The sequence below is a fragment of the Sceloporus undulatus genome, chromosome 2, assembly GCF_019175285.1.
Source record: "Sceloporus undulatus isolate JIND9_A2432 ecotype Alabama chromosome 2, SceUnd_v1.1, whole genome shotgun sequence".
Lineage (NCBI taxonomy): Eukaryota > Metazoa > Chordata > Lepidosauria > Squamata > Phrynosomatidae > Sceloporus > Sceloporus undulatus.
This window is the reverse complement of record NC_056523.1, coordinates 22,014,277-22,028,297: the sequence shown is the minus strand read 5'-3', so window position 1 is coordinate 22,028,297 and position 14,021 is coordinate 22,014,277. Positions and strand designations below refer to the sequence as shown.

Genomic DNA, 14,021 nt, shown 5'->3' with positions numbered 1-14,021 from the left:
TTTTGATTCTACATAGACAGGCACAGGATGGGCATATGACTGATTCTGAATAAAGTTCCTGTTCAGAGATTGTTGAACCCCTGTGCGAGTATAAAGTAATAGAGAATAGCAAATGTTTGCTTTGCTTGGCTCTCACTTGAGTGAAGCTCTTAATGCCTGTGTTATGAACTTGTTGAAAATTATTTTACATTGGACCCTTGTTATACGCTGGGGTTTGGTTCCAAGATCCCCTGTGTATAACAAAATCCGTGTATGCTCAAGTCTCATTAAATATAATGACATAGCAAAATGGTGTTCCTTATAAAAATGGAAAATCAAGGTTTGATATTTAATAATAATAATAATAATAATAATAATAATAATAATAATAAAATTTATTTATATACTGCTTTTCCAAAAGATCAAAGCGATTTGATATTTATACTTTTTTGGAACATTTCAAACCATGTATGCTTGAATCCGTGTATAAAAAATCCGCATATAAGAAGGGCCGACTGTATAAAGAATGTTCAACATGTCCCTTGTATTTGGGACCACACGTAAGGATAAATAGTACTGTTAAACCATGCCTCCTTTGTAGCTGACAAAACATTTTGAAGCACGAGAAAGCTACTTCTCCAAATACTGTATGCAAAACTGGACCCCTGATTTATGCATAACTGGCAGACTGAGAGGAAACAGTGTATATATTGAATTAGGCAAGATGATACAATTTGGAACAACAAAAAGTGGTTTTCCTTTGCTTGCTTTACTCTATTTATGTGTGTATGTGTTCCTTCTCTGTTGTTTTTATTTTCTGCTCTTTGGTTATTTGTTTAGTTAACCATCTGTACATATATTTTAATGAGTGGACATTGTTTTCTGTTGATGTTGTTATTTATATAAAGGCTTCTAATATATGCATTTTCTGATATGAGGGGAAAATCCCAATTTACAGTACTAGGCTATGCATGTCTACTCAAAAGAATATGCCTTTGAGTTGAATGCAGCCTGCCCCCAAGTCACTGTGCATAGGTCAGTGTTATAAACTCAAAGTGCAGTCCTATCACACCAGCTTCTCGACCTAGGGCACTATAGTACCTAGTACCTAGAGACTGTACTACAGTCTGATGGAAGCTGCAATCCAATGAACCTGCAGGGTTCCAGACTGGAGGAGTCTACTCTACATACTTCCTTGTGAGGAGGTTGTAGTGAACTCAGTGGTGCACCTTTATGAGTAGAGATACAAAGGACTGTTTGTAATTGTTGTTTAAAAAGTGTCTCAGTTAATATTTTGAGTGCATCTATACTATAGCAATAATCCAGTTTGACACCACTTTAAGTGCTGTAGCTCCATCTGATGAAACCCTGGGATTTGTAGTTTTAACTTTCTCTACCAAGGAATGCTAGTGCTCCCCCACAAAACTACAAATCCCAGAATTCTGTAGGATGGAGCCATGGCAGTTAACGTGATGTCAAACTGCATTCTTTCTATAGTGTAGATGCAGCCTTTGCGTGTATGCTTGTGCATTTTAATTGAATCCTAATTCCTGACCTTGCCTTGTGTAGGAGCTGATATCAAATCTGTCCTCCTGGATTTCATAAAGCATTCTTCTGGAGAGAAAGGTAATGAGAAACTGGTCATGTCCCTAAAACTGTTATGGATGGGTGTGTGTATGGGTGCTTTGTGGTGTCTTCTGCTGTGCTCTCTGTGTGTGTTTTGCCGTGATTCCAGATTAGTCCTTTAGGAGTCGGGCATTAGGAAGATCCAAATGGGAGGGGACTGAACAGAGGAGGGTGTCTTTTGTTTGCATGTGTCAGTCTCTCTCATGCTCATCCTTGTGCTATTATATGAATAATGAATAGGGGATGTCTGGCTGCTCATAAGCCTCCGTGGGGGAATGCCGCTCTTGCAGGTTGAACACGACTTCCCACTTAGCATGCTCTGCTTTTGCCTGTGTGCAGTGGATTGTGGCTGTGCTTCCTTGGCCTTTCCTCCCTGAGCTGCCATTTACTGTGCCATTACCAGCATCCCGGTCTCTCCCTCCCCCTGCCACGTGTACATATGTGCCTGCCTTTTCTGAAGCTTCCTATCCCCTGGAGCAGCTTTAGAGACTATGTTTAGAGTAGTAGTCAGCCAGGCCCCTAGAGGTATATCCCTCTGCTTGGGCAGTCAAGTGTGCCGTGTCTGGCTGATTTTGCCACACCGGCCGCATAGCTATGAGTTGGGGCTCGTGCTTTGTGAACTGATGGTGAAGATGATGTCCTGGGAGCTTGGGAAGCACAGATGTGAATTGCTAACTGGGAACCTCAGGAGCAGAGCTTGAGATACAGTACATAGTTTTTGACTACAATCATCATCGTCATCATCATCACCACCACCATCATAGGAGCCCTGGTGGCGCAGTGGTTAAATGCCTGTACTGCAGCCATTCACTCAAGACCACAAGGTTGCGAGTTCAAGACCAGCAAAAGGGCCCAAGCTCGACTCAGGCTTGCATCCTTCCGAGGTCGCTAAAATGAGTACCCAGACTGTTGGGGGCAAATTAGCTTACTTGTTAATTAGCTTACTTGTTAATTAGCTTACTTGCTGTTCACCGCTATGATCTTTGGAATAGCGGTATATAAATAAAACAAATTATTATTATTATTATCATCTTAATTTGTAACCCACTTTTCTCCCAGATTTGGGACCCAAAATGGCTTTAAAAAGCCTGGCCAAAGATACCCAGTACAGTAGCCGTGCTGGCTGAAAGTATTAATTCCTTTTCAATTGTCATTTTGTAAGTTTTGAATTGTACAGTACTGTGTTTTTAGACTGCACAATTCAAAAACATAATTTAATTAAAAACTTACTCAAGTGACAATTAAAATTGAATTAATACCCTTAGCTACTGTACCTTTGCCAAAGGTTTTTGTGGGGGTGTCTCTGTTTCTAGCCAGTGGTCTTGCTGGCAGTGGTTTCTGGAAAATGAAATCCAACATCTTCTGACCCAGGTTTGCAAACCACTAGTATAGAGGAACATGTCTTTGCGAAAAAACTGAAGTAGATAGTCTCTTAAGGTGCCAACTGACTCCTATGATTCTATGCCCACAACTATGTTACTCCATGCATTAATAAATTTTTTATGCACAGAGTTGGACTACAACTCCCCAAATCACCCAGTCAGGATGGCCACTGTTCTGGTATTTTGGGGGGTATTTATTTATGCATGTATGCATGCTAGTGATAATACTGGCTGGGGAATTCTGCCAAATTGTAGTTCAAGATGTAGATTTCATATCCTCCAACATTTCATGGATAAAAACCAGGACAAATGTGGCCAAGCAACATGTCAAGAGGGCAAAAATGAGTAATGAGGATGATCACACAAAGTAGGAGAGGCTGCAGAAGTTTGCAGAAAATGAAGTAAGATGAGGACTAAAGGGGAAAGTGGGAGAAGGAGAGAGAAATTGGAATATTTTAAAAGCAGCTGAAATGAAAAGCAGCAGGATGACAGATGACTGATGGGAAGTATCCCTGACAAATTGGGACAGTTAAAGGGGTATGAGAGTTTCACACAATAATAATAATAATAATAATAATAATAATAATAATAATAATAATAAGTTTATTTATAGCCCGCTTTTCCTTAATAGATCAAAGTGGGTTACATAGAAGTCTACTTGATAAGTAGACCACCCAGACCTGCAATGGCAAAATCCTGGAGGCCATGCATATTATCTAGCACAAACAGGCAGGCCTGGTGAATATCCAGTGTCATCTAAGCATATCTAGGACACTGAGATTCATTTTAGTTGTAGACATTCAAAACCATATGGGGCTGGCCTACCCAAGACATTTTTACTGCCTGAGGAAAGGGACAATTGGAGGTCTCTCCCATTCTACATACAAAAGCCATCTAGGTTGACAGTTGGCTCTTTCTTCAACACTGTCTGAAGAACTGTTCTGTTCCATCACATGTGGAGGTCCCAAAGTAATTTCAGGGCACCTAATAAACTGTGTATGGCATTCAGCTCTCTCTCCAAAATCTTGCTGACATGTTCCAGCATCTGCCACCTAAGACAATTGCCTCACTGTGTCTCATGGCAGAACTCGCCCAGAAGCCATAAAACACAGGATATGTTTCAAAATGACAATACATATCATGGTGATTGTGTTACTTTTTTGATCTGGTGTTATCCTAAATCTCCGGGGACTGATTACCTTCTTCTTTTTTTCTTTTGGCAAATTTGCATAAATTCTTGACCTTCTCTTAAGAACCCTTCTGATAATATTTGTAATATTGTTAGGTCTCCTGATGAATAATCCTTCTGTTACTCAGATGGCTGGTAAATAGTGTCTAAAATGACGAGTTGATGTTTCATCAATAGAATGGTTAGGAGATGATTTCCTGATAGCTGCAAGTCTCTTTTTGTTATTTTGCTGAAATATTAAGAAAACCCTATGAAATTCATTTGGTTTCAATAAGGCACCTTAAAATCACTTACATTACCACACCTGACAGTCTTACAGCTTGGAGAGTCGCTTTTAAGTTGAGGGTATTATGTTTAAAATAATTGGTTACTGTTATCGTTCTAACATTTGCCGTTATCAACCATTTGTGTGTGCTTGATTTTTTTAATGGACTGAGAATTTCTAAAAGGAGTTAAACTGAGACTGGGGATGATCCTGAGAGGGGGCTGGGTCATCTTGGACACTATGAAGCCGAAAGCTTTCATGGCCGGCATCCATAAGAAAATGCCAGCCACAGATGCTGGCGAAACGTCAGGACTAAATTCTTCTAGAACATGGCCACATAGGCCAAAAAACCAACAAAAAACCATCTTGGACAAGTCAAATTCTTTCAGCCTCAGAGGATGGTAGTGTCATCCCCTCTGAAGAAACTTGCCAAGAAAACCCCATAACAGGTGAATGCCTTAGGGTCGCCATAAGTTGGAAGTGACTTGCAGGCACACAACAACAACAAACCTGGAATTCGTTGGCATTACTAACCATTGCTGATCCTGCTTAGCTTCTAGATCAGACAGGATCTGGTGCCTTTAGGGGATTTAGGAGAATACTGTAGAAGCATTTATTTGCCTCCACTCCAATGTTCTCAAACATATGGAATCTTCTAAGAACATCTAGAGGATGCTTACCATCTTAAAATTTGGCACAAGGAACCAGTGCTTGGAAATAGAGTGTTGTGTTTTTGGTGGTGGTGGGGGGTTTGGACTAGAGCTCCCAAATCCGACTAGGGATTATGGCAATTACAGTGGTGCCTCGGGTTACGAAAGTAATTCGTTCCGCGGCCGCTTTCGTAACCCGAAAAGCCTTCGTAAGCCGAATTGCCATAGGCGCTAATGGGGAAAAGCCGCGTTTCGTGCGAAAAAGCGCCGAAAAGCACCAAAAATTTTCTTCGTAACCCGGAACAATGATTTCCAGTGGGATTTTTTCGTATCCCAAAAATTTCGTAACCTGGGTATTTCGTATCCCGAGGTACCACTGTATTGTCCAAAGGTAATCTAACATATTAGTTTCCTCTGCCAGATATTTACTGGAGTTGGGGGCATCCATTCATGTGAGCCCCCACTAGCAGTGGTCTGGTCTAGACATAGACGTAGTTCATGAGAACAACATCTTTGTCTTCATTGGACAAAATCAGGTGGTCACCTCAAGCAGCAGGTTTTGGGTGCTATGAAAGGGCAGTGGCTTGTCAGCTATTTAATTTGTTGTTCTCACATCTACATTAATTTAAATTTTGGATAAGAGATTCATATCAGGTTATTAAACCAATGACAGCAACACTTTGCTCTTTTACCTGCTTTAACCCAGCTCAGTTCAAAGGCTGTTGGCTGATGCACATTAAGAAATAATACAGCTGTGTGTAGATATCATGAGAATGTGCGTGGCTTAGGATAGTTTACAATATTTGTTGGGTTGTAAGTGGGAAGAGGACCAGGGAGCACAACTTGGCTGGATGTAATGCATTGCAAGTAACAACATCACCTGTAACACTTTCTGGATGGGAGCCCTGTTAGCTTGTTACAGGAAAAACAAAGAGCGTGTAATAACACTTTAAAGACTAACATGCTTTAAGTGTTACTTGATGAGGCGTACCTGACCTGCGATACCTCATACACCAAAAGATGTCCATGGGGCCTCCTGTTTTCCTTTCTCACTTTTTTAAACCTTAGGAATCTTGTTGCTACTGTGTGCCTTCGAGTTGCTTCTGATTTATGGCAACCCCAAGGTGGACCTATAGCAGGGTCTTCTTGGCAAGATTTGTTTAGAGGGGGTTTGACATTTCCTTCATTTGAGGCTGAGAGAGTATGACTTGCCCAAGGTGTCCCAGTGAGTTTCCAAGGCTGAGAAAACATTTGAACCTTGATCTCCCAGTATCATAGTCAAACACTTAAAGCGGTACATCATCCTGGCTCTTGGGGAATCTTGCCAGCAGTAAAATTCAGACAGCCTTCCCCCATTTTCCTGCTCTTGTTTTAACTTCTAGAAACTCAGTGGCAGTACCTTAGCCACAACTTGTTTTCGAGCCCTAAAAGTTATGTTAGAATTATAGAATTATAGAGTTGGAAGAGACCATGAGGGTGATCTTCTCCAACCACCCTGCCATGCCACATTTCGCAGCTAAAACATTCCTGAGAGATGACCATCATGTCTGTGTTTAAAAATCTTCAGTCAAGGAATGTCCACTACACTCTAAAGCAGTGAAAACACTGTCAAATTGTGAGGCATCTATCATAATTTTGCACACCAAAAAGGACAACTCCAAGTTTTTTGCTTTTAGAAAGCTTTTCTATGTTTGGATTTTTAACTTGAAAAAGGTCACTGCAAGTTGGGCAATAACCAAATTTGAATGTGTCTGCAACTATTTCCTGATAAGCTATTGTGACCCACTTTTCTAGGAAGGCCCCCTGTGGAATTTTGACTTTTCAACTTGAAAGTTGGCACTGCCATTTGGATGGCAGCAACAAAACAAGTGTGTCAAATTTTGAGGTATCTGCAGTTTCCCTGATGACTTATTACTACCCCTCTTTTTTTGTTTTTGTTTTTGATTCTAAACCCACACTCCACTTTGAAGTTTCATTTTGAAACCTGGTGCTGCAGCTTGCATGAAACCCACAAATATTCCATCAAATGTTGAAGTGCCTAACATGATGTCCGCAATGAGTTATGGGCACCACAGCAGATATTGTCTTTTTATTACTATAGATAGTGGAGTGCAAATCATTTTATCAGATGAAATGCCTCACTTTTGGGCTAAGGAGGGCATAATAGTACCACTGATTATCTTTTCTCATTGCAGGGGGAGGGGGCAAAATTCATTTGAGAACATTTTGAGGGGATTTTTTTTAAATAAATAGTTTCTTTTTAGTTGAGTTTTTAAAAAAATAACCCCCGCAGCAAACTACTTAATTTGTGTGTATGTGTGTTGCATGTATTATTAAAGACAATTAATTACTTTGTAAGGACTAGCAATGAGTTATATAACAAGTTACTTTTAAAAAAAAACCTTCCAAGCTCTACCAGCCTAGAGAATCAGTGAAGGTGGATATCTCTTGCTCTTCAGCGAAGGGAGTGTTAGAAGAGCACGGTAAGTTTCCAAGACTATGGAAGCTGTGGGAGCACACTTTGAAAAAATCAGAATAGGGCATTGGCCTTTCCCAAAATGCATGCTTGCAACTCATTGACACGTATAATTTGGTCATGTTTCCATCAGGGCTGTCCTGAGACATTCCAAGGACAATATGATATCTCCCTCTATGACCAAATTGTGAAAAGTCTGGAAACCATGTCCTATGAGGAATGTCTTAGGGAGGTGGGTATGTTTAGGACTGGAGAAGAGTACCGTAGGTTTCCCCTTCACCATCTGTTGCCTGAGGAGGCTGCATCACCATGTATAATAGCAGGGCTTGTCCCATATATATGCTCATCCTCTATACATTTATTTAAAAATATTGCACATCATTTGCACCATAAGAAGGACTAAGCTAGACCAAACCAAAGGCCCTTCTGTGTTCAGCATCCCGTTTTGAACAGTGGCCAACCAGATGACTTTGATAAGCCTGCAAACAGGGCTTGAAGGCTACATCCATTCCCTAATTCTATCCCCACCACATTTATATCCAGTGGAATTAGTTCAATTCTGGTACTCCAAATATATCCCTTGGTTTAGCATGCACTGACCTAAAGGCACCAGATCCCATCTGATCTTGGAAGCAGGTTCAGGTCTGGTTAGTATTTGGATGACAGACCATTAAGGAATACCAGGTACTATAGACTTAGGGGAAGGCAATGGCATAAAATAGCTAACCATTCCTTGCCTCAGAAAACCTTATGAAAATCATGGAGCTGCCATATGTTGACAGGCATCTTGAAGACACAAGCACGCACAGGAAGCACTTTAATGCTAAGTGTGTGTGCTTTGTGGTGCAGTTTGATAGATCTTGGGGCAGAAGTAAGAAATCCAGAGTAGACCGAAAAATTCTGACTCCTCCCCCTGTCATAAGTTCATTGTGTGCTGTGTATAAAAATATTTTCATTTGTCTATCCTGAATATGCTGAATCTACATAAAGTATTTTCTTGGCAGTGCTCTGAATTATTAAAAGAAAATTCAGGCAGGTGTTTCAGAACTGTTTATAAGGAAAAGGCTTTTTTAATACTATGCCTTCTTAACAGATGGGTTTCAAGCTGTTATTAATTCTATAGATAGTTTAATTATATTTGAACTATAGCATTTAATATATCTTCACCATTATGACTTTTCATCTGTATCTGTTTAAATTTTCCAGGGACATAGCCGTGTTAGTCTGGAATATCACTATGCAAAGCACCTTTGAGAAAGCATTTGGTAGCATAGGGTTTCATAGACTTGGTCTACTTCCTCAGGTGCACAGATGTATCTGAGGCAGTAGATCAAGTCTACAAAAGTATATGATACAACATGTTTTGCACAATTAGTCTCAAAGGTGCTAAAAGGTCCCTTTGTATACTACTGTAATTTTTATAAGTCATCTTGGATCCCAGTTTTGGGGAAAAGGTGGGAATGATGATGATGTGCCAATCAATATTATTGTGTGTTGTTGTTGTTCTTTTGTGACTTTGAGTCATCCCAACTAATGACGACCCTAAGGCAAACCTATCATGGGATTTTCTTGGCAAGATTTTGTTCAGATGAGGTTTGCCATTGTTTCCTCTGAGGCTGAGAGAGTGTGACTTTCCCAAGTGAGTTTCATGGACAAGTGGGGAATCGAACCCTAGTTTCCAGAGTCATAGTCTGACATTCAAACCCACTATGCCACACTGGCTCTTCATTACTGTGTGACCTTGACCCTATTTGGAAAGGAGGACTAATTTCTCTCCATCTTTTCTAAGTAAGGATAATATTACAGGCTGCCTGCCTGAGGACAGGGCTGGTTCAAGGCATTTGAGCACTTGAAGCAAAAGCAAAAGGATACCACCCTCTATGCCTAGAAGTCACCTGGGTGGACAGCTGACCCTTCCTTCAACAGCAGCAATGGAATCAGATCCTCCACCACACCAGTTTAGGTCAATAGGACAACCTGTCCAGGAGGGGAATGTATAGGGGCTCTCTCCCCATATTTGCCACCTGAGGCAGGTTGCCTCTCTGTGCTTAAAGGTAGAACTAGCCCCACTCAGTGGCGGAGGAAGGTTGGTGGTGGAAATTTGAGGGAATATAGAGAGTGCGTGTGGGATTTTCTCTCCTCGCCAGCTCTCTGTTCATGGTGGTTGGGGCAGGTCATGGGTCACCACTAGTGGTTGCTCATCCAGGCACAGATCAGGTCTGCCATTTCTCTCAGGCTTCACCATTGTTACAGCATGGAGTATTATGGCCAGCTGGAGACTCTTTAGCATCGGAGCAGAAAGACTATTTCAGTCCCGTAAACCCATTCAGGGTTATGCCTCTAAATCTTAGCCCTCCCCAGCTCCAAGGTAATAATAGCATCTCAGTGTCCCTATCTATGCACTAATTGACTTCTGGATTAGCATTATGGGATTTGATTAATGCCAGAAGTGGTGCACTTTATCAATCAATAAGACCTCATCAATCTTATTAGCTTGTGATTTTAGTCCACCTTCAATAATGCATGCACAACAAAGTACACAGAACTGTCAAGCAAATGCAAACACTGAAGTGAGTTGTGCTTTCCTGGAAGCTTTCCTTTAAGGGGAAAAAAACCCCTACAGACCCTACTGTATCGAGAAATCTGAAATCAGCCATAGCCAACTTGACAACCTCCAGCTATATTGGCATGTGATTCCCATTATCCCTCATCATTTTTTTTAAACTGTGGGGACGGTTTGAGCTGTAGTCCAACATTTCTGTCTGGTGTTGGGTTAAATCTGTTGCAGTGGTATGTTGCAGCGAGCATGTAACTTTCTGCATTTGAAATCAATTTAACAGTTTATTTAACTTCCTTAAAGAAGTCATAGATCAACAGCAAGAATTTTGAAAGCAATTATTTATTTGCTAAGGATAAATTAAAGTGAATTATAGTCACACATCAAGGGGATTATTGCTGTATCTACAAATATACCAAGAAGGTTAAAAGACAATAAGCATTTAAAAATCAGTGATATCACCAGATACAGAGAAATCCATAGCAAACTCACTCACTCTTTTTCTCTCTGTTGTGTGTGTGTGTGTGTAACAAGCACTTTAAGAGGAACACAAATGCCAACACAAAATAAGCCTGTGAGCTATGTAGTTAGGTGGGGGCATGGGGTGGTGAATTTGAAGGCCTTGGGATGATTAGAACTGACAAGGAAAGGATTTTGAGGGATTCTGGGGAATTTTGAAAGCCTTTGAGAAAGGAGAGAGAGAGAAAAGCAAGTAGCAAATTGTTTTTGTGTACAATAACAGGAGTTATTGTAAGGTTTGGCTTCTCCTTAACTGTACTTGTGTTCTGAAAAAGTGGAATCTTCAAGGATGTAGAAGGGGCCCTTCTGTTTTGAGGATTTCCCCTGACCTCCAGAGACTAGGATATGTCTTTTTATCCCTCTTCTCAGGTAAGATGAGATCTGTTTTGATGACTTGACCCATGTTAGTGCTGGTTATTAAATTGTTCAAGATAGCCCATCAGATTTGGAAAGCTCAATTTTAAAATGTGGTGGTGGGGTTTTCCTTTCTCTCTTGTGAGAAGTGTGTGAGGATAGCAGGGTATCTTAGCATCTTGGCCATTGTCTGATTTCGTAGGCAGACTGGAGTAATTCTGTGATTGCCTTACACAAAGGTGTTGGACAAGTGGCAAAAAATGTTAGACAGGTGACAAAACGCAGGCTCCAGTTTGCCAGACTTTTAAAAGGTGGTTTTTAAAAAGGTATCAAAAGAATTTTAAAGGCTAAACCCGATGGGCTTGGTTAACAATATCAAAAGATGATGTTTCTGGGTACACGTATATATAAGATTGGAACAGTTTGGCAAAAAAAGAAAAGTCGTTCTTCTATTAGAGGAAGTTAGATACATGAAGATGGATATGAGATAAGAAGATTATATATATTAAAATAAACTGGATTTTATAGAGGATATACTTAGAAGTATGTATGTATGTATGTGTATATGTAGAGATATGTGTACTGTACATTTGTTTGTATGTAATTTTAAATGCGTGTTTTTTTAATGTTTTTTGTTAAATCATTTTTTTTAAAAAAATATGATGTTTCTGGGTATACACTTCTTTCGCTGTGCTTCATAGGGATGGTTATAGACATAATCTTCAGGAGAATGTACTTTTAGAAATATGACCAATTCTCATATATATTCCCGGCTCACATTCATATCCTATATACTTTCCCTATCTTTTTTTTTTCTTTCTTCCTCAGTATGTAACTATGGAGGAGGTGAAATGAAGGCCTTGCCACCTTCCAAATAAGAATTTTGCACACACGAATAAATTTTTCCTTTGCTCCCAGATTTCTACCACTGAACTCTGATTTGCTACCTAGAACTCTGATTTGCTGTGTTTGCATTCCCTTGGTAACTTTGTCTGCCCCTTTTCTTTGGATGCCTAAACTATATTTCTAAATCCTCTATTGAAGGTTTAAATTACTGCAGTTCTAGAAATTCAGAGACGGATGAAAAATTTCATGGGGAGACCAAATTCTTATTTGGGGAGCAATGCCTTCATTTTGACCCCTGTTATTACACCCCAGCTCCTCCTCTTTCTTTTCACCCCCCCCTTTATTTGTAATGATACCTTAAAATTCTTTTTTTAAAAAAAGAATGATAACTTACAACTGTGCCTCTGTGGATGTGGGGGTAATTTAAGAGAAAATGGCTCCCTTAGGATGTTGCTTGCTGACAGATCTGCCAACTTTGCTTTTAAGGCATGGCTGACTTGTACAGCCCTAAGGGAGTCTGTGTCCCTGTTTGTCTTCAAGAGTGGGGGGTGGGGGTGGGGTGGGGGTTCATTCACACTACAGAATTATAGCATTATAATTCCACTTTTAATTGGAGTTTAGGGAAGGGTATTTAGAATACTCAGACAGACGGTTCAAGTGCCTCACCTAGCTACAAACTCCATACCATGTTGCCATGGCAGTTAAGACGAAATATTAATATTAAAATTGTGCAGCGTGAATGGACCACAGAATACAGGCCTTTTCCAGAGTGGGAGCTATCTCTTTCAGAATTTGTGGATGGTGTAGAGCCAGTGTGGCATAGTGATTTGAGCATTGGACTACAACTCTGGAGTCCAGGGTTTGAATCCCTGCTGAGCCATGAAATCCACTGAGTGACCTTACGCAAGTCACACTTTCTCAGCCTCAAGATGACAATGGCAAACACCCTCTGAAGAAATTTGCCAAGAAAACCCCATGGTGGCCTTATGGTCACCAAAATTCTGAAACAATTTGAAAGCACACAACAGCAACAATGAGGCACACCAACTGTATTTCCTCTTGTTGAGTGCCTTGAAGTCAGTTCCAACTTATGGCATCCCTATGGCAAACCTATCACTCGGTTTTCAGGGACTGAAAGTGTGTGACTCACCCAAGTTCATCTAGTGTGTTTCGATGGCCAAGCAGTGAACTAAACCCTGATCTCCAGAACTGTAGTCCAACATTCAAACCAGTTCTATCCATCCTCTTCAATAAGTGGCATACATCAATAAAAGCCATAACACAATAAAATAAATCCCAACATCCCCTCCCACCTTAAAACAAGGCAACAATACAACAAGGACTATAATAAAATACAGTTAAAATAATTAAAATTGTAGCAGCAAGAACAGGAAATCATGGGGCAATTATTAAGACAATCCGCATCAGTCCATATCAACCCATATCAGTGGGGGCAGCTGGGTCAGTCATTCAGGAAAGGCCTGTCGGAAGAGACCCATCTTGACAGCTTTTTTTAAACTGTCAAGATTTAGTGATGTGTCAGATCTCCTCCGGAAGGTCATTCCACAATTTGAGGGCGGTAGAAGAAAAGGTCATCTGGGTGACCGTAGCCAGCCTGGTCTTTATTGGCTGTAGTTTTTCCCAGAGGACCTAGGTGCGTAGGGCAGATTGTATGGAAGGAGGTGATCCCCCAAGTAGGCTGGACCGAAGCCATGAAGGACTTTAAATCACCAACACCTTGTACTGTGCCTGGAAACTAATAGGTAGCTAATGAAGAGATTTTAAAATCAGTGTTATATGGTCACCTCTAGATTTCCCAGTTACTAATCTTGCTGCCATATTTTCGACTAGTTGAAGTTTCTGAACTAAGCACAAGGGTAACCCCATGCAGAGCACATTACAGAAGTCAAGTCGTGAGTTTACCTGCACATGTACTACAGTTTTCAGGTCTCCTGGCTCCAGGAAGGGTCGCAGCTGGTGTATCAGCCGAAGCTGATAACAAGCACTCCTGGCCATCATATCTGAGTTGACATTTGAAGGGACGAATCCAGGAACACTCCCAGGCTTCAAACACCGTCCTTTAGGGGAAGTGTGACTCCGTCCAGGAATGGTTGAATTAGGGGGTCCAGCAACGAGTACCCCTGTCTAAAATTTAGAGTCTAAAAGGTTAATGATCCT

The 14,021-nt window shown here is 40.7% G+C and overlaps 1 protein-coding gene across 2 annotated transcripts in view; it reads left to right on the top strand.

Annotated features, from left to right (window-relative positions):
* Nucleotides 1–14,021, top strand: part of GABBR1 (gamma-aminobutyric acid type B receptor subunit 1) — a 196,954-nt gene that overhangs the window by 15,111 nt on the left and 167,822 nt on the right. Inside the window, exon 2 of one of the 2 annotated variants that reach the window (XM_042452358.1) lies at nucleotides 1,549–1,605. The exons of the other annotated variant lie outside the window; for it this stretch is intronic. The gene's annotated coding sequence lies outside the window, so the exon portion shown is untranslated. The remainder of the gene's footprint in view (nucleotides 1–1,548; nucleotides 1,606–14,021) is intronic. 2 annotated transcript variants of the gene reach the window in all.